The following is a 25,940-nucleotide window of genomic DNA, read 5'->3' as shown; positions in this document are numbered from 1 at the left end:
GCATACTTGGCCAGCAAGGCTAAAGGCCTCAAAGTGAGCATTTCCAGCCAGACGCTAGCTGCCAGGAAATCTCCCAGTCAGCCAGAACAAAGTAAACACTGTAGCTTTTGAAGACAGCTGAATAATAGCATGTAATTTTTTTCATGATAATTGTTTAAAGGCACATTATTGGGGTGAGGGGAAAATAACTCCATTTAATAATAACATAAAATTTTAAATTAAAGTCTATTAATTTAGAATAGGATTCTGAATGCAATGGAGCAGTGGTGATGAGTAATTCCATGGGGGCTTCATGGATTTTTCTCACTTAATCCCATTTCCACTGGCTGCTTGAGTGCCAAGGAGACATCTGTAATAATACCATACAAATAAATTGCTATTCATAGTTTGCCAATAGCTATGACACAGTTACACACATTAAAGTACTGAAATTCAAATATCAGATTGACATTTCCTTCAGTTTCTCAGACTCAGATAAATCTGGGCATACCTTGGGATGTACCATCTGCCCTAAATCTTTCACAAATTCCTTAAGTCCACAAGATTCAGCAGTTCCATAGAGTCTGTATTATATTTTCAACCTATTAAATATCATGATGTTCTATACTGGCTAAGATTTCAAAATCATACTGAAAAATGGTTTCTTTTGGTAAGAGTAATTCAAATATGGTGGGGGGAGGGTTTAACCCCAAAATGTTACAGTCTGAACAATCATTATTTATAAATTTTCAGGACAAAATTCCCACCTAATTATTTTGACAACTTAGAATAAATAGTCTCAGGTTAAAGAAAACATCCACTGGATTACAGATGAATGAAAGCATTGAACAAGTTGAATTCATTATATTCATCTTCAAAGAAGACTTTAATTTTGCAGTAATCATTTACATAAATTGAATGTAAATCCTTCAGCATGATAAAAGGGAAAGTGCTAACATAAAGAGAACTGTATGAAAGATTAACCTACTAAAAGTTACTTCTGAGAACCCAGGATACTTAACTAAAAATAACCACACTACTTCCTCTTTATATCATTTACCAGCAGAACCACAGTAATACATATACTTAAACCTCTCACTCATGCATATACCTTCCCGTAACTAGCCTTTTGGAACTGAAAAAGTTTGGAAGGAATAAAAGAAAGGGAAAAAATGTAGAAGCCTCCAGACAAGCAAATTAAAAAGCAGCTTTTCACATTCTTTTTCATTATTACTATTATTAAGTTCCATAATGGTAACATCCTAAAAAAATCATCCACTTATCTCACCAAAATTTAGTGTCCCTTTCAGTGGTCAGCTGCTGAAAAATTATATATATATATATGCTTGCTGCTTATACAAACAATTCTTATATACAAAAATAAGCCACACCGCATTTAGACAGTCTAGTCTTATCAGTGAATTTATTTAACCCATACAGACACAAACCATAGGCTAATGTTAAACAGACAAATGGTAATGAGCTGCCAAAACTGCACACTGTACACTATCCACAGATTGTTTTCTGAATTGCATTCTCATGAGTGGTCTGTCTGGTATAAGAGTTTTAAAATAGAACATGTCAGTATATAAGAAGGTAGATTAGAGCTTCTAAACTGAAATATTTTCATATACATAATCAGCATTTTGTATAGCAATGTGGATATACAGCATACCAAAATAATATTTGCTGTTACATCAGCTTCTGTGATTCTGGCCCTTACGCTGGAGTTCTAGGACATCTCCGAATCTGGTGCCTATTAGGACTGACCAAGACGCAAACAAAAACAAGAATGATAGAGCAGCTAAGTGGGTAGGGCTGAAAATAAAGACCGGTGCAAAAATAATCTGCCCATTCACTACTCCCGAAGCTTCAGTTTTCACTGCAGTATCTAATACCATATCTTCTATACTGGCTACAATTTAGCTCGTATAACTATATCTTGGCCTGTCAAAAACTAAAAGGTAACACTTTGGAGAGCCCTTTCAACTCTGAAAACAAGAAACCATTTGAAGACTTCAGTGGTATCCACTCATGACTTACAAGCAACAATTTAAGGCTTTCATGTCTACGACATGAAAAAATCCCGTGCTTTCCCTTTTATGGGTACCCTTATAAAGAAAAGATAAATTAATCATTTGATGAAGGAGTATCGAGAGCTACCTTAGTCTACTACAAGTCAGTAATTTACCTATAGTTCATCATACCATTCCTCAAATCTTTTTAAAGTCAAAAATTCAGTGCTTAAATTGCAGTTGGCTGCTCTCTTTTATTGTTCCCAAACTGTCATAGAATCCAAGGCCACAAAGTACCACCGTAATCATCTAAGTCTGATCTCACGTATAACACAACAAAAAAGCAGTCCAGTAGCACTTTAAAGACTAACAAAAAAATTCATTAGGTGGTGAGCTTTTTGTGGGACACACCCACTTCTTCAGACCATCTATCCCATGAAAGCTCACCACCTAATAAATTGTTTTGGGGGAAGTTCTATGACTTGTGTTTTACCTTGCATGTTGAATAGGAACAGAGATAGAGCCCTATTAGTCTAAAGGACTGCTTTTTTGTTTTGATAGAATATACACTAACAGGGCTCTATCTCTGTTCCTATTCAACATGCGAGGTAAAACACAAGTCATAGAACTTCCCCCAAAACAATTCCTAGAGAGGCGTTTGTTAGAAAAACAATTCAGTCAGGATTTAAAAATTTTCCAAGATGGTGTCTCCACCATGAACCTGGCTCAATTGTTTCAGTAGTTATTTAGTGCCACTGCTAAAAATCTATGCCTTGTTTCCAGTCTGAATTTGCCTAGCTTCAACTTCTAGCTATTGGATCTGGTTATACCTTTCTCCTACAGACTGAAGCACCTAATATTAAATATTTGTTCCCCTCATAGGCATTTATATGCTGCAATCAAGACAGGCCTTATTCTTTTCAGTGTTAAGTGCAATAGATGAAGCTCTTTGAATCTATCACTTCAAGGCAAGTTTTCTAATCCTGTAATTATTCTTATGCGTCTCCTTCAAATGATCTCTGATTTATCAACATCTTTCTTTAGCTGTTGGCTGGATACAGAACTGGATACGTCATCCTAGCTGTGGTCACATCAGTACCAAATATCCAGGTACAATAACTTCTTTACTCCTGCTCTAGACTCCTCAATTTTTGCACCCCAGGCTTCCATTCAAGGCCATCCCTGGAGGGCATGGGGCCCAGTGCAATCACTCCTGCTCCCACCATAGGCACCACCTTCACTCCCACCAAGCCCCGGCCCTGCTCTACCCCACCTCCTCCCACCCTATTCCACCCCTCCCACTCCTTTCCCAAATCCGCCCTGCCCTGAGCTGTGCAAGCCAGGGGATTACCTAGGAGGTCCGGCATGGGATGACAGCAGGGGCCTCCCACCCTGCAAGCACTGCAGCAGCAGGAGCCATAGCGACCCAACAAAGCCTGCTCCACTCTGTTCTGCTGCCCATCTCACAGCACTCCACTTCACTGGGGTGGTGAGAAGCAGAGCCCCACAGCCCAGCCCCAGCCTGCTGCGCTCCCCCAAGCCCTGCATTGCTTGGGGGGTGAACCGCAGCAGGCTGGGGCCAGGCTAAGGTGCTCTGCTTTTTGCCAAGGCAGTGAAGCGGAGTGACCCAGCTGGCAGAGGGTGGGAGAGTCAAAGACAGCAGCATGAGTCACTCAGCTTCCTGCAGCTTCTCCCGCCACCATGAGTGTGAGCAGGGGAAGGGGGCCCTTTGCTACCTCACCGCCGCCTGTGCCCCACATGCTCCCATTGCTATGAGAGGCTAGCCCATCCATAGGACAGTTGGGGCAACCACCATCACACCCCCTAAAGCTGGAAAGCACAGCTTTGACTGCATTATTCCTTTTGGTCACAGCAGTATACGTTCAGCTAATTATCCACTAGTATCCCCAAACTTTTTCAGACTCACTGTTTGAGAGAATAAAGTCTGCCATCCTGTAACTACCACCTACATTTGTTATTCCCACATGTATATATTTGCACTTAACTTTACTGAAATACATATGGTTTGCTTACACTCAGTTCACCAAACAAGCCAGATTGCTGTGAATCAGTGACCCGTCTTCCTCCTCATTTGCCACCACTCAATGTTGGCATCAACTGAAAATCAGTGATTTTTGCAGGTCACTGATAAAAATTTTACATAGCGTGAGGCCAAGAAGTGATACCTGTGAGATTCTATTGGAAACATACCAGCTCAGCGAGGATTCCCCATTTACACAGTAACAGAGAGGGAGCCGTGCTAGTCTATATACTATCAAAACAAAAAAGCAGTCAAGTAGCACTTTAAAGACTAACAAAATAATTTATTAGGTGATGAGCTTTCATGGGACAGACCCACTTCTTCAGACCATAGCGGGCACAGGCACAGCACAGGCACATTCTCATGTCCCTCAGCTAACATCATACGTGCCATCATGTGCCAGCAATGCCCAGATGCTTTGTATATTGGACAGACTTCAAACTCTCTCAGACAGAGTTACTGGGCACAAAACAGACATCAAAACATTCCTGATCCACAAGCCAGTTAGTCTACATTTTAATGGGGTGGGCCATTCTGTTAATGACTTAAGAGTTTGCATCTTACTGAAGAAGTATTTTCAGTCTGCTTTAGAAAGAGAAACTGCTGAACTCTCTTTCATATTCAAATTTGACATATTAACACGTGGTTTGAACCAGGATGCAAATTTTCTGGGACATTATAGGGGCTCTTTGGCATACTTGGCTTAATCTAATTCTTGACTCCCCTCCCCGCCCCTCTGATTTGGTCACCTTGATAATATTTTTTTCTGATTTGTCAACTTTGATTACTGTTTTGGTTCTCTATGCCTTAAACATTGAGTCTGTTCTGGTCTGGCTATGGTCTGAAGAAGTGGGTCTGTCCCACGAAAGCTCACCTAATAAAATTATTTTGTTAGTCTTTCAAGTGCTACTTGACTGCTTCCCCTCCCCATTTACAGTTACATTTAGACTACCAATTGGCCTAGATAGGCTTAACACAGAATACAAAAGAACACACCACACCACAAATTTCTTGCTCATAGCTAACAAAGTACACTTTGTGTTTAGGTAACTGCATCTTCTCATGTGACCTCAACAATTATCTTTAAACTGGTGAACCACAATTGTTCCTTTCTACTCCCTCCAGCCAATTTTGTACCTCAGCTTAACTCTCTGACATTTCCTCCAGGTGTGTTGTTCCCAAATTAAATTTAGTCTGGGCAAAAAGGATTTATTTTATTTTCCACTACTGACCATCCCCCAGCCTCCTACAAGCCTTAGTAAGATTTGTTAGAGTGTCCCAATATCCATTTACTGCATTGATAAAACAAACAAACAAACAAACAAACAAAAAACTGTACGGATTTTTTGATTTCTAGTAACTGTGGGGGTAAAAAAAATGTATTTAAGCAACCTGAATTTTGCATTGAAAGAGGAGTACTCAGTGAAATATTAATTAAACTTGTGAATTAAATTAATTAACTTGTGAAAAGGGTTTCATCTGATTTTCTGGCTAAATGAGTGATGATACTAATTAAATTAATTAATACTAATTAAATGTTAACACACAATAGTAAATATTAATTCCAGTAATTCAATACAATTTCAATTAAAGTACCCCAGAAGAGGAAGTTACTCACCTTGTGCAGTAGGATGGTTCTTCGAGATGTGTCCCCCTGTGGGTGCTCCACTCAGATGTCGGTGCATCATTGCGGTGATGCTCAGAGATTTTTCTTTGGCTGTGGTTTCCAGCACCACGCATGTGCAGAAGCACCTTGTTGTGCCCTCTGGCGCACGTGTGCAGTGCGGCCTCCCCCATTCCTTATCTACCTGACAGAAGAGAACACTCTAAAGCAGGGGAAGGAGGGAGAGAGACACATCTCGAAGAACCATCGTTACTGTACAAGGTGAATAACTTCATCTTTTTCTTCGAGTAGTGTGCCCGTGGATAGAGGATGCACAAGAAGATGAGAGAGCGCTTACTGCTGTGCAAACGTGTTGCCAGAAGATAATGTGGCTGCCTTGCATATGTCTGTAATGGGTACCTTTTTCAGGAAGGCAGTAGTGGAGGACACAGCTCATGTAGAGTGAGCAGTGATGGCACCCAGGAGCTCTCCAGGGAGCGCATAACATATGTAGATACATGAGAAAATCCACTTGGACAGACATTGTGATGAAACAAGTAGGCCTTTGAATCTTTCTGATAGGAACAGCCTAAGAGATATATGCCAAGGTCTCATGCAGTCAATGTAAAAGGCCCAAGGCCTGCATGCATCCAGGGTATGCCATGCTGCATGCAAGGGGTCAGAATGTGGCTTAGGAAAAACACTGGTAAGTGAATAGACTCACTGAGGTGCAATGGAGAGGGAACCTTGGGGAGAAACTTAGGATGAGGACAAAAGGTGACCCTGTCTTTCGTAAACACTGTATAGGGAGGCTCAACCATGAGGGCAGCAAGCTCCCCGACTCTTCTCGCAGATGTGATGGCAACTAGAAAGGAACCCTTTAAGGTGAAACCACAAACACACAAATAGTGGTTTCATGAGGCACTTGAGGACATGGTTAAAGTCCCAAAAAGAGACCAGAGAGCATACTGAAGGAAAGGTGTTTTGCAGGCCCATGAGAAAACAATTAGTAATAGGGTGGGCAAGGAATGACACCCCATCCTCTGTCTGATTGAAATCTGCCAGAGCTGCCACATACACCCAGACCATGCCAAGGGTCAGGCCCAACTCATGCAGGTGCAATAGGTAGCCAAGGAGAACTGAAAGAGGTGTAGTATGAGTGGGCTTCCATCTGGCGGACAAACCTTTTCCACCTTCAGAGCACATGACTTGGGCATTCTGGAATCATGAAGAAGCCATGCAGGGAGACATAACTTGAATGGGTCTAGGTGACGAGCATGTAAGGGATAAAGAGCCACTGCTGACACATGATAGAGGTAGAGGGTACCAGTTTTATCTTGGCTACACCAGGGCTATAAGGATGAGGCGGGTTTGCTCAAGTCTGACCTTGGGCAGGAGTTTGTGAATCAGAGGAAGAGGAGGGAACATGTAAAGGAGAGGTGCATCCCATGTGATGGAGATGTGAGAGAATGCCTGCCCAGGCCTGCCCTAGAGTACTGTTGGTGACAGTTTCTGTTGACTCATGTGGCAAACAAATCTATGCATGTTTGATCCCAAAGCTGAAACATGTAATGGAGAGCTGCAGTGTTAATTTCCCCTCGTGACGATTGATGAACAAATGACTTAGAGCATCCGTCATGACATTCAACACCCTGGGCACATACTTGATGTCGGGGGGAGGGGCGCAGGGGGAGTAGTGATGTGATGTCAGGAGGCACCACGTCCACAATTTTATGGCCTATGTGCTCAGGGACAGAGACCAAACCCCACTCTGATGGTTGATACAGTACATGCAGGTGGTGTTGTCCGTAAGGATATTGACCGACCTGTGTACTAGGTACCTCTGCAAGTGTTTGCAAGTTTAACCGACTGCCTGAAGCTCCAAAAGGTTGATGTGGAGTCTCTGGTGAAGGACCATTTACCCTGCATGGTGTGAGGCTGAGATGAGCCCCCCAGCCCACGACAGAAGTGTCCTTAGAAAGCGTGACTGACTGGCACAGTTGGTGGAATGGCACCCTGGTCAGAACATTGCCCAGACATGTCCACCACTGAAGAGAGGCAAGGACATATGGTGGAATAGCCAGTTTTTGTCAAAGGATCCCTGGTCGGGGGTCACACGTGACAAGCTGCAACTAAAGACAGCGCATGTGAAGTCTGGCTAGTCTGACCATGTACATGGTAGCAGCCATGTGACCCAGCAAGTTGAGGCATATGTGCACTGTCTGTGGGAAACAGATGCACCACTAAGATGAGATCTCACAGGGCCTGAAACCTTTGCAGGGGCAGTGTGGCCCTTGTGGCAGTGGTGTTTAAATGTGCCCTGATGAATTGTAGGGACTGGGTAGGGTGAAGCGTTGACTTCTCATAGTTTATATGGAAGCCTAGGTTTAACAGAAGGTCTGCAGTGACTCGCACCATGTGAAGGGCCTCAGTAAACGACGGCCCTTTTATGGAACAATCATTCAGATAGGGGAAAATAATGACCCCGTGTTGGCATAGGTAGGGCGCTATGACCACCAGAGTCTTGAAGAAAACCCTGAGTACTGTGAAGAGCTGGAATGGGAGAACTCAGTACTGATAATGGTGGAGGCCCACCATGAAACAAAGAAATCACCTGTGTGCTGGATGAATGGTGATGTGGAAATAGGCATCCTGTAGGTCAAGAGCAGAGAGCCAATTGTTTCTGTCCAGAGCCGGGATAATGGTAGTGAGAGTCACCATCCTAAACTGTCAATAAAAGATGTATTTGTTGAGCTTTCTGAGGTTGAGAATGGGCCTCGAGACCCCCATTTTCTTTTGGGTTAGGAAGTATGTGGAGTAGAAACCCCTGCCCCAGGAACTGGTTCCATGGCTCCCAAGCAGAGGTGGTGTTGGCCCTCTTGGTCAAGAAGATGCTTGTGAGAGGGGCAGTTAGGCAGGTTAGCTATCAGTGGGACAGATTACCCCTGGGCCACTAGCTCCAGGAGCCACTTGTCTGAGGTAATGGTAGACCAGCGATGGAAAAAGGGGCAAAGGTAATGGTGAAAAGGACGATCGTTGGACCACAAATTTGCTGGACCAGAAAAACCTCTCAGGCTCCTGACCACACCCTCAAAACTGCTGTCTGGGAGGTGGAGGGTTGGACACCGAGGATCACTGCAGCCTGGAATGGTGTCATTGGGACTTGTTTCATTGATGGGGCTCAAAGCATTGGTGGTGGTGTTTGAAGTGCTCCTGCGGCCTTTGGTACAGGGATTAGAGGGCCCGTTTAATCAGTGGTGTGTATATGCCCAGGGTACTGAGCATTGTATGGGAATCCTTGGTGGAATGGAGGAACAAATCAGTCTTTTCAGCAAACAGATGTTGCTTATCAAAGGGGAGGTCCTCCACTTTATGTTGTAACTCTTCAGGGACCCGAGGTGATTGGAGCCATGATGTACACCTCTTAACGATTGCAGATGCCGTGACTCTGGGCACTGTGTCTGCAACGTCCATTGCTGACTGTAGGGCCATACGGTGATGATGTGCCCTTCACAGATCATGCTGACGAGAGCTGAGCGCTGTTCTGGCAGGGCTGGGACCAACTCGTGGACTCTGGAATATTTAAAGTGGTCACAGGTGGCCAGCATGGCCATGTAGTTGGCCGTCCACAGCAAGAGCCTGCCTGACGAGTAAACTTTATGTCCCATTAGGTCTCACTTTTTCTGGGGAGCAGAATGAAAGGACCTAATTTTGTTCGGGAGAAGCTTCAACAACAAGCGAGTTCAGCTGGGGATGTACGAAAAGGAAGTCTGCGTCCTTGGAAGCCACAAAGTATTTCTTATCCACCCTTTTGTTTGTGGGGGTGGGAATGGAGCAGGGGTCTGCCAGAGAATGTCGATCAGGTCCATGATGGCCTCATCCATTGACAATGCTAACCAAGATGAAGGCGGCAGTTATAATGTGCAGAGAAGCCTGCATTGCTTCACAGGGACCTCCTACAAGTCTTTTTCCTGTGCTACAGCTACCCCGCTGAATAAGTCCTGGAAGACCTTCACATCATCCACTGGGGGAGGCAACACCAACAGCATCGTGTCATCCAGCGAGGACGAAGAAGGATGCAAGGTGGATGCCTGCCCATCCTGAAATAAAGAGTCCTTGATGCCAGAGTGCTAGGAAGGCAGATATGGTGCCAACATGGACAGTTTTGGCAAGGGAAGATGGTCCCCGAGACCCTGGATGGTACCAACAGCAGATATGAACAAGGGGCTGTGGCTTGCCATGAGGACCACTATGGCGCTGGATCATGAGGGTAAGAGTGATAGTGTACAAGCCAAACTGGAGGAGGTTTCAGGTACACCATGGTGGGAGGAACATCCTGCCAAGTTGAATGCATGAGACTGGAATGTTGGGAGGAGAACACGCTTTGATGGTTGGAACCATCTCCTTCCAATATTTGGGGTCTGGTGTCTGACTCATAGGAGAGCAATGACTGCTGAGATAGGTATGGAGACAGCGGCAGTACCAGAGATGTTCGATGCGGAGAACCATGCAGTGCCGGACCCAGTGCTGAGTAGTGTTGTGGTGGTGGATCAGTTCACAGGTGCTTTGATGCCATGCTATGCTCCGCTGCTGATGGTGCCAGCAGTACAGCATCCTGGCGCCACGTCGGGTGTTGTCTTCAGCTTTGCCTGGGCAAAGGGTGATGAGTCAATGCTTGTGCTGCGCAATGCTGTGGCCAGAGACTGCTGCGGGCAGTGCGGTGATTTAGACTGGTGCCGTTTCCACTCCTTGTCTGATGCTAAATCCCCAGGCCTCATTGGAACTCGTCCAGAAGATATCAGCACTGCTGCCTATGGTTGCCTCAGTGCCAAAGTAAAAAAAGTCTTCTAAATCTAAATCTAACGTCATACGAAGAGGTGTTTCTGCACATGTGCAGCATGGGAAATCATGGCTATAGAAGACTCTCTGAGCGCTGGTGCGAGGATGCACTGACACCCAGAATGGAGCACCCATGGGGACACTACTCAAAAGAAGAAAGTCTCATATCATAAAGTCCAGCAAAGAACAAGGCTTCGAAGATTACAACTATCGGTTTGCGGGAAGGTAGGGTGGGGGTTGAGGGGAGAAAGGAAGGGTGTTTCCTGGTCCAGCTCTGACCAAATGATACAACAAATCCAGCCTGGCTTCAAATTCAACTTTTCAGATAAAACTGCCATTTTCTGGACTTATAAAATTTGTTTTCAGAAAAAAATGTGAAAAATGAGGCCACAGACACATAAGAGCACTGGATGCTTTTCCAGAAGCAAATGTCAGGAAGCATTTTTGTGGTCACTAAGCAATACACTTCACTAGGAACAAAATATATTTGAATGTGCACCAACTACCTACATATATGAATGCTCCAATAACAGATCACCTGGATATTTTTATAACTCATGTCTCAACCAATGCACATGAAAATACCATTACCCTCACCATATGCAAGCCTTGAGCAAAGACTCCAAAATATGTTGGTGTTGCTAAAATTTAAGCAACAGAGGTAATAGTAGAGCTGAACAGTATGTGGAGTTCGTTTTCTTAAGATGAGGAGAGGAGAAAGACAAAGAATGCCCATGTAATGTTAAAGATCCAATATTTTATCAAATATTAGGGGCAGAAAAATGTTATACATAATTAGACAGCTAAGATTGTGCATTTTTAAAAAAGCTATATGGTATTATGCCAGTGATTCATGAGTTCATGGCCCCTGAGTTGTTCACATCCTTTACAGTGGCAAACACACAAACCATTCACCATGGTGATCAGAATGCTTTCATTATTCCAGCATCCCAGGCCAGTCTGCACTGAAGACAACTCTACAAAAACATTCTTCTTCGTATTAAACGCCCCCCCCCATAATAGCAATAATTAAAAGAAAACAAAAGTCCACTTTGAATAAACTGCCCACCCCCTTCAGAAAAAGCAATATAAAACCAATTTAAACAGGGTTAGTGAGTAGGCTCGAAATAAAACAGAAGTAATCCCATCAAGACTTGATGAGCCCTCTTTCTTACAAGGTGATGAGACCTTGAAGTTGCTGATGGTTTTTAGACTATATCTACATTATTCATAAAAAAAAAAAAAAACCCAACCCTCTGCCCATCCAGACTAATTGCTGTTGATGGACCTATCCTCCACAAATTTATCTAGCCTTTTTTTTTTAAACTCTGTTATAGTCTGAGCCTTCATAACATCCTCTGGTAAAGCATTCCACAAGTTGACTGTGCGTTGTATAAAGAAATACTTCTCCTTTTGTTTGTTTTAAACATGCTATTAATTTAATTAGGGGATTCCTAGTTCTTGTGTTATGAGAAGGATGAAATAACACTTCCTTTCTCCACACTAGTCATGATTTTGTAGATTTCTATCATATCAACATTTAATTGCCCCTTTTCCAAGCTGAAAAGTACATCTTTTTAATTTCTCCTCATGTAGAATTGACTCCATACTCCTATTCGTTTTGGTTGCCTTTTCATGTACCTTTTCCAATTCCAATACATCTTTTTTGAGATGGAGCCACCCATATCTGCACATAAACTATTCCACTTTAGGAGGACAGTGTTTTAGTTTCACAAGGAAAGGACACAGCTCTGACCCACAGTTCAAGGAGCCACTGAATATATTAAAACAGGCAACTTAAACCCATGAAGTCAATTTCTCTGCTGATTTAAGTTGGTGCAGTCACACTGCCATCTTACACCAGTAAAGAATTTGGTTCAGGTTCCTCAAAGAGAGAAGCAACATAACTTTCTTTATTTGGTTATATGTAACACACAAACCTTGCCCTTTCAGAAAAATGGAACCCAGCAGCAGTATTTTTAAAATGTTGATTACACTCCGAAGACTGAATTTACTTAAGCACTGTAAGAAACAAAGCTCTACATCCCAAGAAACAAAAGACAAAAGATTGCCTCAAGCGTTTGCATTACAAACAGTCCTCTAACTCATAAGCTTGGGCCAGGTTAACTGAGGCTTGTAAGTACACTAATCTTATAAGTGTACCATTTTCTAGGGATCATTACTCATATTTTCCACTATCATGTGTATTTTCTTTCTAGATTCCTCTCTCATATATTGTGCGCGAGAGAGAGAGACAGAGAACATGTGAACTAGGTCAACACAATAGCAAACAAACGCTAAAATGAGGCTACATCTACATGGCATTCCTCTCGCTAGAGAATGCAAATGAGGGAACCCGACATTGCAAAATGAAGCACTGATTTACCAATCATGAGCTTCATTTGAATAATCTTGCGTGACTGCGTTATCAGGAAAGATTTTGGCACAAAGAAAAAAAACCCAGCCATGTAGATGGGATACTGTTGGCAAAAACCCCCTTCTTTGACAGAACCCTTATCCCTCATTTTTTCAGGGATAAGGGTTCTGTCGAAGAAGAAAGGGGTTTTTGTGAGAGGAATGCCTTGTAGATAGCCTGAGTGTATAACTCACAGGACTTAAAAACAATGCTCTCTGTCATGTGTGACTGTACCTGTTCCATTAATGGTAACATAAATCATGACAATTACAGAAGAACTATCTGTACCTTTGTGAGAGACTGTGTGTTAATATTAACAATGTCGAGGTCACTTTGTGACCTTTACACTAATAACTACATATCAGAAATCAGTAGTGTGGTTGTACCATGTTATTACCTTTCACTCCATGTTCAAAAACACAGGTGCCAATCTTTCAATGCGGGCACTTCAAATTTCAGGTAAATTATGTAAACATGTGGACTTAATAGAAGTTTTGGTTGTTGAACAGTCTCATCAGCATGACTAGGATTCTAACGTCTGCCAAGCCTAACACAGGCTTTTTTCTTGTGCCAAATAAGAGTTTTGCGACATAAGAAGAATTAACCATTATAGCTGATGATTAACTTTTTAGAATGAATCTGGCTGATGCAATGATTTGATCACATTACGAAAGGGGAAGGACAGATGCGAATGTCAGCAGCACTGGAAAGGTTTTGTCTCAGCTAGTCTGTGGGCAGCACCGACCACTTTAGTGGTAATTTTCTATACCATGCATGCCAAACGAAGGAAGAGAAATAAGAACTTTTCAGCATTATGAAATTATAGGCAAGAATCAATTGAAGGCACGCTTCTATCCACACACTTCTCACTGATGTACCAGCAAAGCAGAAAGTGAATCAGAATTGCAATGTCCAAAACTTACCATGAAGTAGAAATACTGCAGTTTGTCAAGTTTCATTTTCAAGCTAAGAAAGCAGAAGTATCACTAAATTCATAATCCAGCCACAAACTGCAGTCTAGACAGACTTGTCAGAGAATTCAAACCCACTTAAAAAATGAATAGCTGTTTTACTCAATCAGTGGAACTTTCAGGGGATGTTGTGAAGGCCAAAACTATAACAGGGTTCAGAAAATAAGCACAGTATACCCCTGAAATGCACAACTTCGAGTTGAGCTTAACTTGCCCTAACGTGAGTTAAGTGCAACTCGAAGCTGCCCTGCAGCTGTTTGTCTGCCTGGTTCCCCCAGCTGGGAGAAGCCATACCGGACAGACAGCTGTGGCGTGGCTTCTCCCAGCTGGGGGAAGCCAGGGAGACACTGCAGCAGTGCTGGTCAGTTTTGCGGATCCCCCTGCTGCCTGATCCAGGAGCCAGGAAACTGACCACAGCTGGTGCCCTGGTTAGTTACCTGGCTCCCCTAGTTTGTGTGGGAAATTTGACTTATGTGAGGTTTGCAAGAACGCAACCCCCACGTAAGTTGGGGGTCTACTGTAGGTAAGTTCATTGAGGATATTAGCCAGATAGTCAGGGACATAGCCTCATGCTCTGGGTGGCCTTAAGTCTCTCAGGCCATCTAGATCAGAGTGATTTGTTGACAGAAGTTTTTGTCAGAAGATATCTTCTGACAAAATTTCTGTCGATGGATCGCATCCAGACTGCAGAGTGACTCGCTCTTTTGATCCAGTCAGTTGACAGAGAGCAGATAGACTGTCCAGCCACTTCCTTGACAAGACAGCCACCTGGAACCACAGCAGACAGGGTCGCAGGTCAGCATTGCCTTCCAGGAGCCCTGGCAAGATGTCCCCTTAAAGGGCCCCCTCCAGATATCCATTCTCTGCCCATGCTGAGGCATGCCTCCACAAGGGACAGCACAGCGGCCAGAGCAAGGCTCTGATGCTTTCTGGGACAGACAGCTCTTCCAGTGAGCCAAAATGCCAGAGCACGGACTTGCAGTGGCCCCACAAAGAGGTGCTTCAGCATCTGTTGTACCTCCTGACAGCCGTCGTCCTCTTCCTCATGGAGGGCGAGCCCGACACTATCTTCGAGGACCTCACTGTTGCTGCTAGACGGTCTCTCTCTCTCTCTCTCTCTCTCTCTCTCTCTCTCTCTCTCTCACACACACACAGCTGTGAAGGCAGTGCAGCAGTTCCAACTGGTGGATCCAGCTGATCATGGGACATTGCCTCCAGAACTCCCATGTGCAAAAGGCCACTTTCCTGGAAATCTGTGCCTGGCTCACCCACACCCTCCAAAGACAGAACACCTGAATGCGGCCTGGCATTCTTGTGGAGAAACACGTCACAGTCGCCACCCCTGAAAGCTACGACTCAGTGGGCCACCAATTCGGTGTGGGGAAGTCCACCATCAGGGTCCTCCTCATGGAGGTAAGAAAATCTTGGGCTACAGGCCCTGCACAGGGAGAGAGGGGGTATCCTGTCCAAGGGGGACACTCAGGAAGCAGGGTTGGGGATATAAGAGGTGGGGGAAAACCCCAACCCCGGGGCTGGAGGGAAGTGGCCTCAGAGAAAGGGCTCCCAGAGGGCTCGGGGTGGGACAGGACCAGGACAGGGACCCCCTATTCAGGGCCCAGGGACTTCCTCCCTCAATTCCCGATAGGTGTGTTTAGTCTGATTCCTCTGCAAGTTTTGATGGTCATCAACACCATGCTGCTGCGGAAGGTCATCCATATGGGAGAGAGAGTTATGGTTGGATTCACCACCCTGGGGTTCCCAAACTGCATCAGGGCTATCAATGGGACCCACATCTCAATCCATGCCCCTGTGCATAGCACAGCCAAGTATGTCAACTAGAAGGAATACTTCTCAATGGAACTGCATACCATGGTAGATCACCGTGGGCAGTTCAGACATTAACTTCACGTGGCTCGGGGACATTCAGGTGCCACTCTGCATTGGGGGGGATGCAGCCCACTCCCTCATGCCCTGGCTCACAAAGCCTTACATCAGCCAGCTGGACCCCAATGGAAACTCAATACCTTCCTCAACCAAATCAGGATTCAAGATTGAGTGTGCTTCCAGCTGCCTCAAGGCATATTTTAGGTGCCTGCTCATCCACTGGATTTAGGTGAGCACAACGTCCCCCAGGTTGTGGCCACACATTGCGCCATGAACAACATGGTGGAGGGGAAGCGGGAGACCTTTATACTGGGTTGGGGTTGGACGTCATCCATTAGTATGAGCAGCCACACGCAACTCTGATCTGCCAGGCCCATCGGAATAGGGTGCTGATCCACAAGGCCCTGATAGAGTTTCTCCCACGCCCCCAATAACCCTCACAAGGGCAACCCCCAGCAGGAGATTTGGGCCCATAGCCCTACCCTGCCCTGCCTTAACCCTTACCCTCACCTCCTCAATAAAGAAGAACATGGGTATGGTGAACAACTATTTTTCTCAACCATAGATAAATGTATTAAAAACAACCAGTGTAATTACAAACTATTTACAATACAACAAAGCACAAAAATCTTTAAACTACGTACATTTGGGGCTTTTTGAGACAGGAGCTGCAGAGCATCAAAACTTGGATGTGCAGGGTCTTGGGACAATGGGGGCGGGGGCCTCAAAACATGCAGGGGGTGGGGAGCTGTGAACCTGGGGGGAACAGGACGCCAAGTGGCATCAGCCTTGGGATCCCCTCCCACCATGGGTTTGGGGCCCCTGTCAGTGCTGGGTTGGGGCCAGGACCAGGGGTAGGTACGGAGGCTGTGGTACAATCTGGGTTGGCCTGGGGAACAGGGAGGTCAGGCACGGCCCTCAGCCACTGGAGCAGGTCCAGGACACCCTGAGGGATGGCTGGTGGGCCAGGGTAGCAGCCATGGGCAGCTGGGCCATCATGTCCTGCCAGATACCAGTGGCGGTGTCAAAGAGGGACATGAGTTGGTCCCAGGCCTGTCACCACCACTCTGTCATCCCACAGCCACCACTCCAAATGGGGGCTCGATGGTGCCTCTGGGACCAGGCTCACCACAGCACCCCTCTCCCCTCTTCAATGGGCTAGTGGCCACAGGGGGTGTCTGGCCACAGACGGGTCCCTGCATGGGTGGTGGGTGAGCCGGGAGCAGCCTGGCCCTCCCTGGCACCCCTGCACACACAACTGAGACTCTCAGTACTGTTTGCAGGAGCGCATGCTGCCTCTCGCCTGCAGGCATGCACGTGTGCCAGGTGCTGAACTCCTTGGTGTGTTAGAGTCAGGTTGGCACCCTTGAGGCTAGCCTGCTTCCAGTAGTGGCAAGTGCTGGTAGGGCCTCCCCCTCCCTGTGGCCTGGGGCTCATCCAGCCTCCGGGGAGGCTGGCAGCAGGCTGGTACGTGTGCCCAGGGGCTGGTCCAGGTGGTGCATGCTACCTTTTATATGATTCCATGTGCCAGGACCGGAGCACGAGGTCCCTCCTGAGCCGGCTGTAGAATGCTTGTAGCATGCCTTGTCTGTGCCCTCTTCGCACACTCTGGAGTGTGAGACACATGGGGTACTTGCCAGAGGGACCCTTGCCCAGCACCGACAAAGCCTGGGAGGTGGCCTGGCTGTTGGGAACCAACTCTAACACAGTGATGAGGCTACTGCTGTCCTCTGACACTATGTCTGGCTCCAGCTCCAGCTCCAGCTCCAGCAGGGGTTGGGCCTCAGAGGCCCACTTCTCCTGCTGTGCTTCAGCTGTGGTGGTTGTGGGGGCCCTTAAGCACCGTGTCCATGATGCACCATGGTGGGGATGTGTCCTCCCCCTTCACCCCCAAGGATGTCATGCAGGTGGCAGGTCCTATCCCGGAGCATCAGGAGGTGTCCCTCGCAAAGCTCCTTTACTGCCACCCAGACCTGCTCCATGGTTCAGGCTTAGGAGGGGCCCTGTTCTGCTAGGGCAGCGGCCATCCAGGTGTAGGTGGGGGCACTGTGGCGCTTCACGTTGGGGTCTTCCAGGGTCTTCTCTTGTCCCCCCGCCATGGGTCCAACAGGGCCTGGACCTTGGGCCTGGTCCAGGAGACGAGGCCTGCATCTTCAAGCGCCAGGATGGCTCCTGGGACCTCTCCAGATGGTCCCTTGAGGGTTCGGGACAAGGGTCACAGGGTGCCTGCTGCTCAGCCATCTGCAGAGCCCTCAGCTGCAGTGTGGCTGCAGGGGTGTGGGGGACTACAGGTGGTACCTCTGCTGCTTCCACATTATCAGCTTCCTGCCCCAGGGTTTCTCAGGCTTCTTACAGCTTTAAGAATAGCCAGAGGCAGAGATCAAAGAGTTCTGCTTGCTGTGGACGCGGTGTCCCCCGGGCACCTGCCCCGGAGGCCGTTTCTGTTGACAGAACCCACACCCCCCTCCCGAACATCCAGGCCTGTGTTTTGTTCTCTCTCTTGGGGAGCAGGGTACAGACGTCAACAAATGTGCTACGCTCCCTCGACTTACTGTTGACAGAACACACTTGGTAATCTCTTTTGTCAACAGATTGTTTTGCTGCTCCAGCCCCTACTGATTAACTGTAACCAAAAAGCCTCATCCATTTGAGGGTTACTGGTTAACTGGTTAACCATTAACATCCCTAGCTTGGAGCTTCTGTACTGTAGTGGAATGATGGGACTAGAGGCTTCTGCCCAGTGGGGAGAAGTATCTTGGGGTTTCCGCCTTAAAGGAGGCAACCACTGGTGCCTGGGGCTTCAGCTCTGCAGCCAGGCAGTGAGGGCTAAGGGCTTCTGCACTTCTGGGAGAGTGACACCTCCCACATGGCTCCCCCTATCATCCTGCTGTGGGGCTGAAGCCCTGACAGGCACCTGAATGGCAGAAGCCCCAAAATACCTCGTCCACAAGGCAAAAGCCGCCAGCCCCATCATCCAGACACAGGGAAGAAGCCTCGATCACTGGCAGGCATGTCTGGCTCTCAAACTTCTGAAGATTACTGTATGCATCTCCGATGCTCAGTAAATTTGGCTACCCCCTGCAAAATACAATCATTTGTATTTTCTGGGGGAAAAAAAGTAAGCTTCAATTGAGCTTTCTTGTTATTTCCTTTGGGCATGATGGTTATCACCTTTGGCTCACCTCTAAATCAGAGAAACATTTGTACTACAGTTTGTACGTCAGAGACCGAATAGCCTAGTAGCAAGGACAGCAGGTCATGAATACCTTAATACATGGAACAAGCTGCTCATGAGGCTAATCCTGGAAAGCGTAGAAGGCTCTCAGATTCTCCAGGACTAGGCCCAAAATTAAACTAACATCTATTCAATAGGAAAACTGTCTACCCATGTACTCATTGCCTTTCTATGTAAGAACTATGTGTTTTACCACCAGCAAGAACACTTCAAACACATCAGAATGGATTATTATTTTTAACTTCATAATATGCTTTGAAAGACCTACAAATTCATCCTAAAGACCATACATGTTAAATTGACAGCTAACTAGCGGGGTATTGCACTTAAAGTGACCCTACTGTCAAGACATAGCAAATCTACTGTCAGATGGATGTATATCTGCTGATGTTACTTGACGCCAACATTTTGTAAGCAATAAATAAAAATTTCTTTGCTTAAACATTCTTGTCAAGCTTACACAGAGGAATTCAACTATCCACAACATTTCAATGTTATTTTAAACAAAATATTAGCAAGATAATAAAATGCACAAAATAAATTATTGGTGCTAACAAGGTAGGCTTATTGTTCTTTTTCCTAAATAGCTATAAGCTGTTTTATCTCGTATACATGTTATTATTCGCACGATAAATAAGACTGAAAAACTAAAATAGTTAAAAATAAAAATAATAGTATTTTTAATTTAATGCAAAAGAATATTAAAACAGTCTTATAGAAGATAGCCAAGAAAAAAAATGGACTGGTGGCTGTAAACAAACTTTATGGAACCACGGGAAACTTGGTCACACCCATGATAAGTGTGATAGTCCTCTGGCTAACTAAAATCACACCAGATTTCGAATGCTGACGGACTAGAGTGTAATAGTCTAGAGAGGTTCAACCAGTACAATATATTTGGCCTCAGAAGAAACTTCAGTTCTTGTTACCTCAACTGATACACATTGAATAATTCCCGCAAAAATAACTTTTCCACAAATCTTAATTTCTAGAACTTTAGTACATGTATTGCCTGAACAGTGTACTACTAACAATTGTAGAATCTGAAACATTTTAATAAGGCTAAAATCACTAGTAATTTTAAAAATTTGACTGTCAGAGAGAGAGAGAAGGGTTCAAAATGTTTTATAAGTTAACTAAACCTTAAAAATAGATTTATAAGAGAAATCTGAGTTTGTAATATCACTTTTGGACTTCCAATTCTCTCACTTTAAAGAAAGAATAAAGGGTATACTCTAATTCTCCCCCACCAAATAAAATTAATTTGTAGTTATGTCAGCATTAAAACCATCTGTTGTCTTACAAAAATTGCCTCCTTTCAAGTCTCCCATCCACAATTAACATTCTCAAATAAGGACAAAATAATCAACACACAAAGGTTACCCTGAAGAACCAGAAAATATTCTAATACTAAAATAATTGTTAAAAAAGAATTCGACAGAACAAGCGTGAAACCACACAAAAGTATTAATGTACCACTGAAAATGAACAAACTGGAAATCAAAGATAACTGACTTGCTGTGTTCCCTTTTAAACTCCCTTTCTCAGCTTCCTGGACTTCTGGACTCAGCTTGGAAGCAGTTCTGCTAGGAACTCTGAACTTTAACTTGTTGGGTCAAAAAAAGTAATAAACATTACTGGTCACCTTGTGATCTCAGCTGGCTGCCTTTTGATTCTTGCTCCTGTCTAGGGCATAGCATGTTTTTATTTCGCCTGGCAGAGAAGGTCAGCACAGCTATCATCTTCTGATCGTAAGTCCAAAACAAAAGATTACCAATTGGGTCAATAATAAAAATTTATGTAGGAATCTATACATTGCAGAGATGGAAAAAGTACCCAAAATATTACTTAAGTAAAAGTACAGCTGCCTTTTTTTTTTTTTTTTTTGGGGGGGGGGGGGGATGTAATTAAGTATAAGTTGTCAGTGTCCCTCTGGAAAAGTACTTGAGGAAAAAGCACATTCCCTGCCTGCCCCACATAGAGAGAAATGAAAATAGATGCCTTTGTACTTAAGTAACTTTTTGGGTAGTTTTTCTACCTCTGTTGACACTTTGCAGTCACAATAAGTGGATCTGGCAAACTGTTTGAAAAATTAGGATATAAACATATCACAGCTACAATTAATAGAAGTGAGACTAAGTTGCAGGAATAATTAACCCATGCTTACTAAAATTTTAGTGGTGCTTCCATTTTATTCAACCAGTAACATTCCTGAATTTCAACCACTGAAATTTTAATGAACACATTATATTAATACTTCTACAATGAATATACTCTTGAAACTTTCTGACTGGCCAAAAATCATTCTTTTTCTGCTGTAAATCTCATGACTTTATCTTAGTCCCTTACACATTAAAATTAACTATTTTTGTTTTCCGTTACAAATCTTATTTTTAGGAACAACACAGTCATGAGCATATTCTATGTTGTAGCATTGACTAGCTAACTAAATTTACACCAATGTACTACAGTGAAGCAACAAGAGATGGAAAAACCAACAGTTATGTGTTTGCATGTTGACACCGGAAGGAATGTACTAATTTGTTACACTCTTTTCCAGATATTTTGTTTTCATGTTTGTGTTTTTGTTTCAAAAATAAAAATGGAGAATTACATACTGCAATTAGAGCATGAAAAATATATTTTCAGTTTACAAAAAAAGTCCGCTTTTGAAGATCAGCACTAGACTTTGAGCATTTTATAAAAAAAAATTAGAAAATAACAAAATTTTAGGGATGACTGTCCTAGTCAAACCCCACCTTCAAAAGTGCAATGTCAGTAACGTTCATTGTTGTTTCAGACTCTTAAGCGCTTATGGACACAAATCAAACTATGTGCACCATAACAGTTTGAAAATATACCTGAGTAGTCTGAGATCAAATTACACGTGAATATGTTGAAGGGCTGTCTCCTTATTTTCTCCTCAGTTGACCTGAGCAATATATACGACTAGACCAAGCAGCTAAAAATGACAGGTCATCCACTTCCCAAGTGTCTATGACTGAAAACAGAAGTAAATCAATCACAGAGTGCTGCAAATAAAACATCTCCATGCAATTTAGATTAATGAGTGACACAGGTGCAAGCAAGGGCACTGCTCACCCTTTCACTTACTCAGATCCAAGACTGACTTATGCCAGGTAACTAGACATCTCCCACCCGGCTGTTCAGCATTTCATTTCCAAGTCTGAGTCCCGGTTTGGTGATAAATTGCAGAGCTACTGACAAGCAGCAACAGCAGCAGTCAGTGCTGCCCACTCATGCATGCACTAGTCTGCAGGGTGATTAACTATAGCCTCATCCTCGTTTATCCTGTATTCTGTTAGCAGGCAAAGAGACATGACTTCCAAAATAATGCAGGATGGTCATATGACCATTCAGACCACCCAGTAGTGCGCATATACGAGCAAGACACATACTCATTCCAATTAACACAAGGGCAGGCCATCTTATTCTGAATACGGCCTTGCAAAATAAAAAACCCTATTGTCCTTCAGTTACTTCCACACTGACCTTCCAAAGAAAGCCAAATACCAGATTATGAACCATAAGAGTGTTCTATTAGGGCAGACTGCATGAATATTTCAATACATTATTGAAATAACTTAAATCCTGGGACCATACAGAACTTCATTACTATTCCTGAACAGAGAAGTATATCAATCAATTCACAAACACAGAGAGAATCCATCTTTAAAATTTATCCTCACGAATGTTTTAGACTCTAAATTAAAAATAGAGCAACAGCTTATTTCTTTTATTAAATTATTCCATTTAAATGGAATACAAAATAATTACTGAATCATTTGGGAAATTTGCAACTACTTCATTTTCAATATTCTACATACAGGCAGTTTCGAATGATCTTAGTATTACTTACACTTCAAAAATGCTTACATTATTGTGATACGTTAAAAGACATATCTTTTTTTCAAAACCTCACAGTTAAGGCTGTAGCCAAAAGACAAGTAGACATGTCTCTACCAGAAGAAACTGAGTTGAGATTGGAAAAATGGTACGTTTTAGCACCGAAATGAGAACTGCAATACTGTAGGCCCCCGACTTACACACATTTCAGGGGTTTACTGTATTAAAATACAGTAACAGAAGCTTACTGAGTTGCTTAGCAAACACTTTGAACTGCCATAGATATGGGAAGAATGGCATCAATCTTTGGGTCATTTCCATTTTCCATCTCTCGCATGGCAATACACTGGTGAAGGATTGGATCAGAGATGCCTTCACTCCTAGCCTGATCTCATAGTTTTATGGCCACGTTCTCTTAGGAGAGCTCACTATACTTTGACGAAAGATTTTAATTCATTCTCAAACTAAATTAAAATAAGGGCTGCTCTTCTTCAATCTCTTCCTGCTAAGCAGTGTCAACCACATATACTTAGCTCTTAAAACAATGATTTATGGTATTTTACCAGGATAGCATGTTTAGAGTTTTAAAAAGGAAAAAACAAACCATTCACTATTTGAAAACTAGGACAAAGGCGGCATACAATTCAATGCATGTATTCAGAATTTCTCTGTAGCTGTACCTGAGCTGGTCTGGAAAATTTATTCAAACATTTGCCAACCTGAAGGCTAAGCTATCAGTTTAATACCCGTGAAAAGAAAAATACCTTTCAGTCAAAGTCCTTGAAGGCCATGCCTCCCTGCCATTCATAGGAATAATGTAAATGTAGAGAAGAAGCAATGTACATGTATTTAATTGTAACATATTGACAGTAAACCTTCTATTTAATATTGTTACATTGAAAAATAGTTCTTTTGCTGTTCTCATACACACTTTTCTTTCCTCAAAGATAGATTATGGATTGTCTTCTCCTGCATTATTGTCACTCTTTACTTTCTCTTTTCCCACCTACACTGTGCTTTCTCTCTCCTTTATACTTCTACTTCTTCCTTTCTTTGCACCCTCAACACATACATTCACACACTCTCGCTTTAGAAGTATTTACTTACTTACTTACACCCACACACACACAAGCTGAAAGAACTAAGTAAAACATGTCTAAACCAGGAAATTGTCAGATTTGAAGACTGGCCTGTCCAGTCTTAATTCAGTCAATTTGTACATATGCACTCAGACAGTCTTTATATATATGATCTCATACTTTTTTTTTTCTACAGGACCCCAGTCTCATGCATTGCTCAGAATAGCTATTCAATACTTTGTTTTATATATGTTGCTCAGTGCATGGCCCCCATGCCTTCTTTATTTACTGGACATAATTAATACTGTTCTACAAGAACAGAATTTTTCATTTCCTCACCCCTCATCGCTGCAGTTCCTGAGTATTTTGCAAACATTGTTTTTCATCGGAACACTCCTGTGAGGTGAGAGGCATGTACTATCCCCATTTTACAGATGGAGAGTTGAGACCTAGAGCAATGTTCCCTCTAATTTTTTCCCATACATACATGCACAGAAGGAATTTTGTAACATGCATCAATATGGAGCTATGTGTGATGCATTACCTCCATATCAAAGCACTTACAAAATTCATGTGGGGCTGGTGGAGGGGGGGCTGAGTGGTTCAGAACACTGGAGGGGATTCAGGGCTAGGACAAAGGGTAGAAGAGTGCAGGAGGAGTGAGTGCTCCTTGTCGTCTACCCCAGGACTGCAGCATGCACAGAGGACTCCCCCAGCCCTCTGTCTCTGCTGCACGACCTTGGCTGTGGAGGGGTGTCTCTCCCCCAACTGACAGCAACCCTGGGGCTGGAGTCAGATGTTGGGGGGCAATGTCTCTCCCCCCGCCCAGGGCAGCTCTGTGGCGTGGGCTGGGTGGGGGGAGCCTCTCTTCCCACCCACAGCAACTCCAGAGCTGAAGGTAGAGGCACAAAAGGGGTGGTGCATCTCTCCCTACCCACAGCAGCTGCAGGGCTGCTGGACAGGAAGGTCCTGGCTGACCAAGGGCCACACCAAGGTGAGAAGCTTAATTTCCTCAGCTGAGATTCCTACCACAGGGCCATTATTATAAACATGCAACTTTTTTTTTTGCTCCCCCAACCTGGGGTCAGCAGCCTGTTGTTCCGGAGCTGCATGCAGCTCTTTAAGGGGCTACTCGCAACTCCGGAGGCTGCTACCACTTCATCAAAAACACTAAATTCAGTTGCTGCCATTAGACCAACTGAATTCGGTTTTTTTGTTTAAGTGGCAGCAGACTCTGGATCCATGAGCAGTCGGCTGTGGCAGGGAGCCTGGAAGTGATAGACGTGGCAGGGCAGGGAGACACCCCATGTGGGAGAAGGCTAAACTGGCAGGAGAGCTGGGGGAAGGGGCACCCAAGCCTGCCCCTGCTGGGGCCGCGCAGCCCACGGAGAAGGCAGCAGGGAGTAGCAGAGGAGCTATGCGTACAGAGGTGAGTTAAGCCTGAGGGCGGAGGGGGTGGGAGGCTGGGGTTTGGGGGAGGGGGGGTTAAGCCTGGGGATGGGGTAACAATTTTCTAACTTGTACCAACCATTGTGTGTGTGCTGTTCTTAAAATAGGAGTTACAAAAAGTAGGGTTTGACATTATTTATTAAGGACGGTCTCGTATTCACATGCACTGAAGGACTGATTTTGTAACTGAATTTGAAAAACATGGCTCTTCTCGCTATTTTGGCTGCAGACCCCTGCCCCAACCCTTCTGGCTGCTGGAAAGGATCAACTTTTCTCTGTTTCAGTCCTCCTTGTCTCACTCAGAATCTACTGGCTGCAGCAAGGGATTACCTTCCACCAATATACACCTCCTTCCATCCAGTCTTCTCTTTGGGGTGGGAGGGTCTCTTTGCTTATGCATAACTTCCAGTTCCTCCCACTGCTGCTTCTGCTCACAGCTTCTATCACAGCAGCATGAATCTGATCCAATTTGTGAGAGCTTTTTTGCTGCCACTGGGTTATAATTTGCAGCAGTTAAAAACAAGATTCTGATCAGTTTTTCTTTACTGCCTACTAGGAAAGC

At 44.3% G+C, this 25,940-nt stretch overlaps 1 protein-coding gene across 7 annotated transcripts in view; it reads right to left on the bottom strand.

Moving 5' to 3' along the window:
• SEMA4D (semaphorin 4D) overlaps nt 1-25,940 on the bottom strand; it is a 174,194-nt gene that overhangs the window by 78,327 nt on the left and 69,927 nt on the right. Inside the window, exon 2 of one of the 7 annotated variants that reach the window (XM_074995068.1) lies at nt 21,845-21,984. The exons of 5 other annotated variants lie outside the window; for them this stretch is intronic. The gene's annotated coding sequence lies outside the window, so the exon portion shown is untranslated. Of the gene's footprint in view, nt 1-1,654; nt 1,716-21,844; nt 21,985-25,940 lie in introns of those variants that run through there. One more of the 7 variants, XM_074995069.1, reaches the window with a different exon arrangement.

Source organism: Carettochelys insculpta, chromosome 5, assembly GCF_033958435.1.
Source record: "Carettochelys insculpta isolate YL-2023 chromosome 5, ASM3395843v1, whole genome shotgun sequence".
Lineage (NCBI taxonomy): Eukaryota > Metazoa > Chordata > Testudines > Carettochelyidae > Carettochelys > Carettochelys insculpta.
Note: the sequence above shows the minus strand (reverse complement) of the source record. Positions and strands in the feature narration are given on the sequence as shown.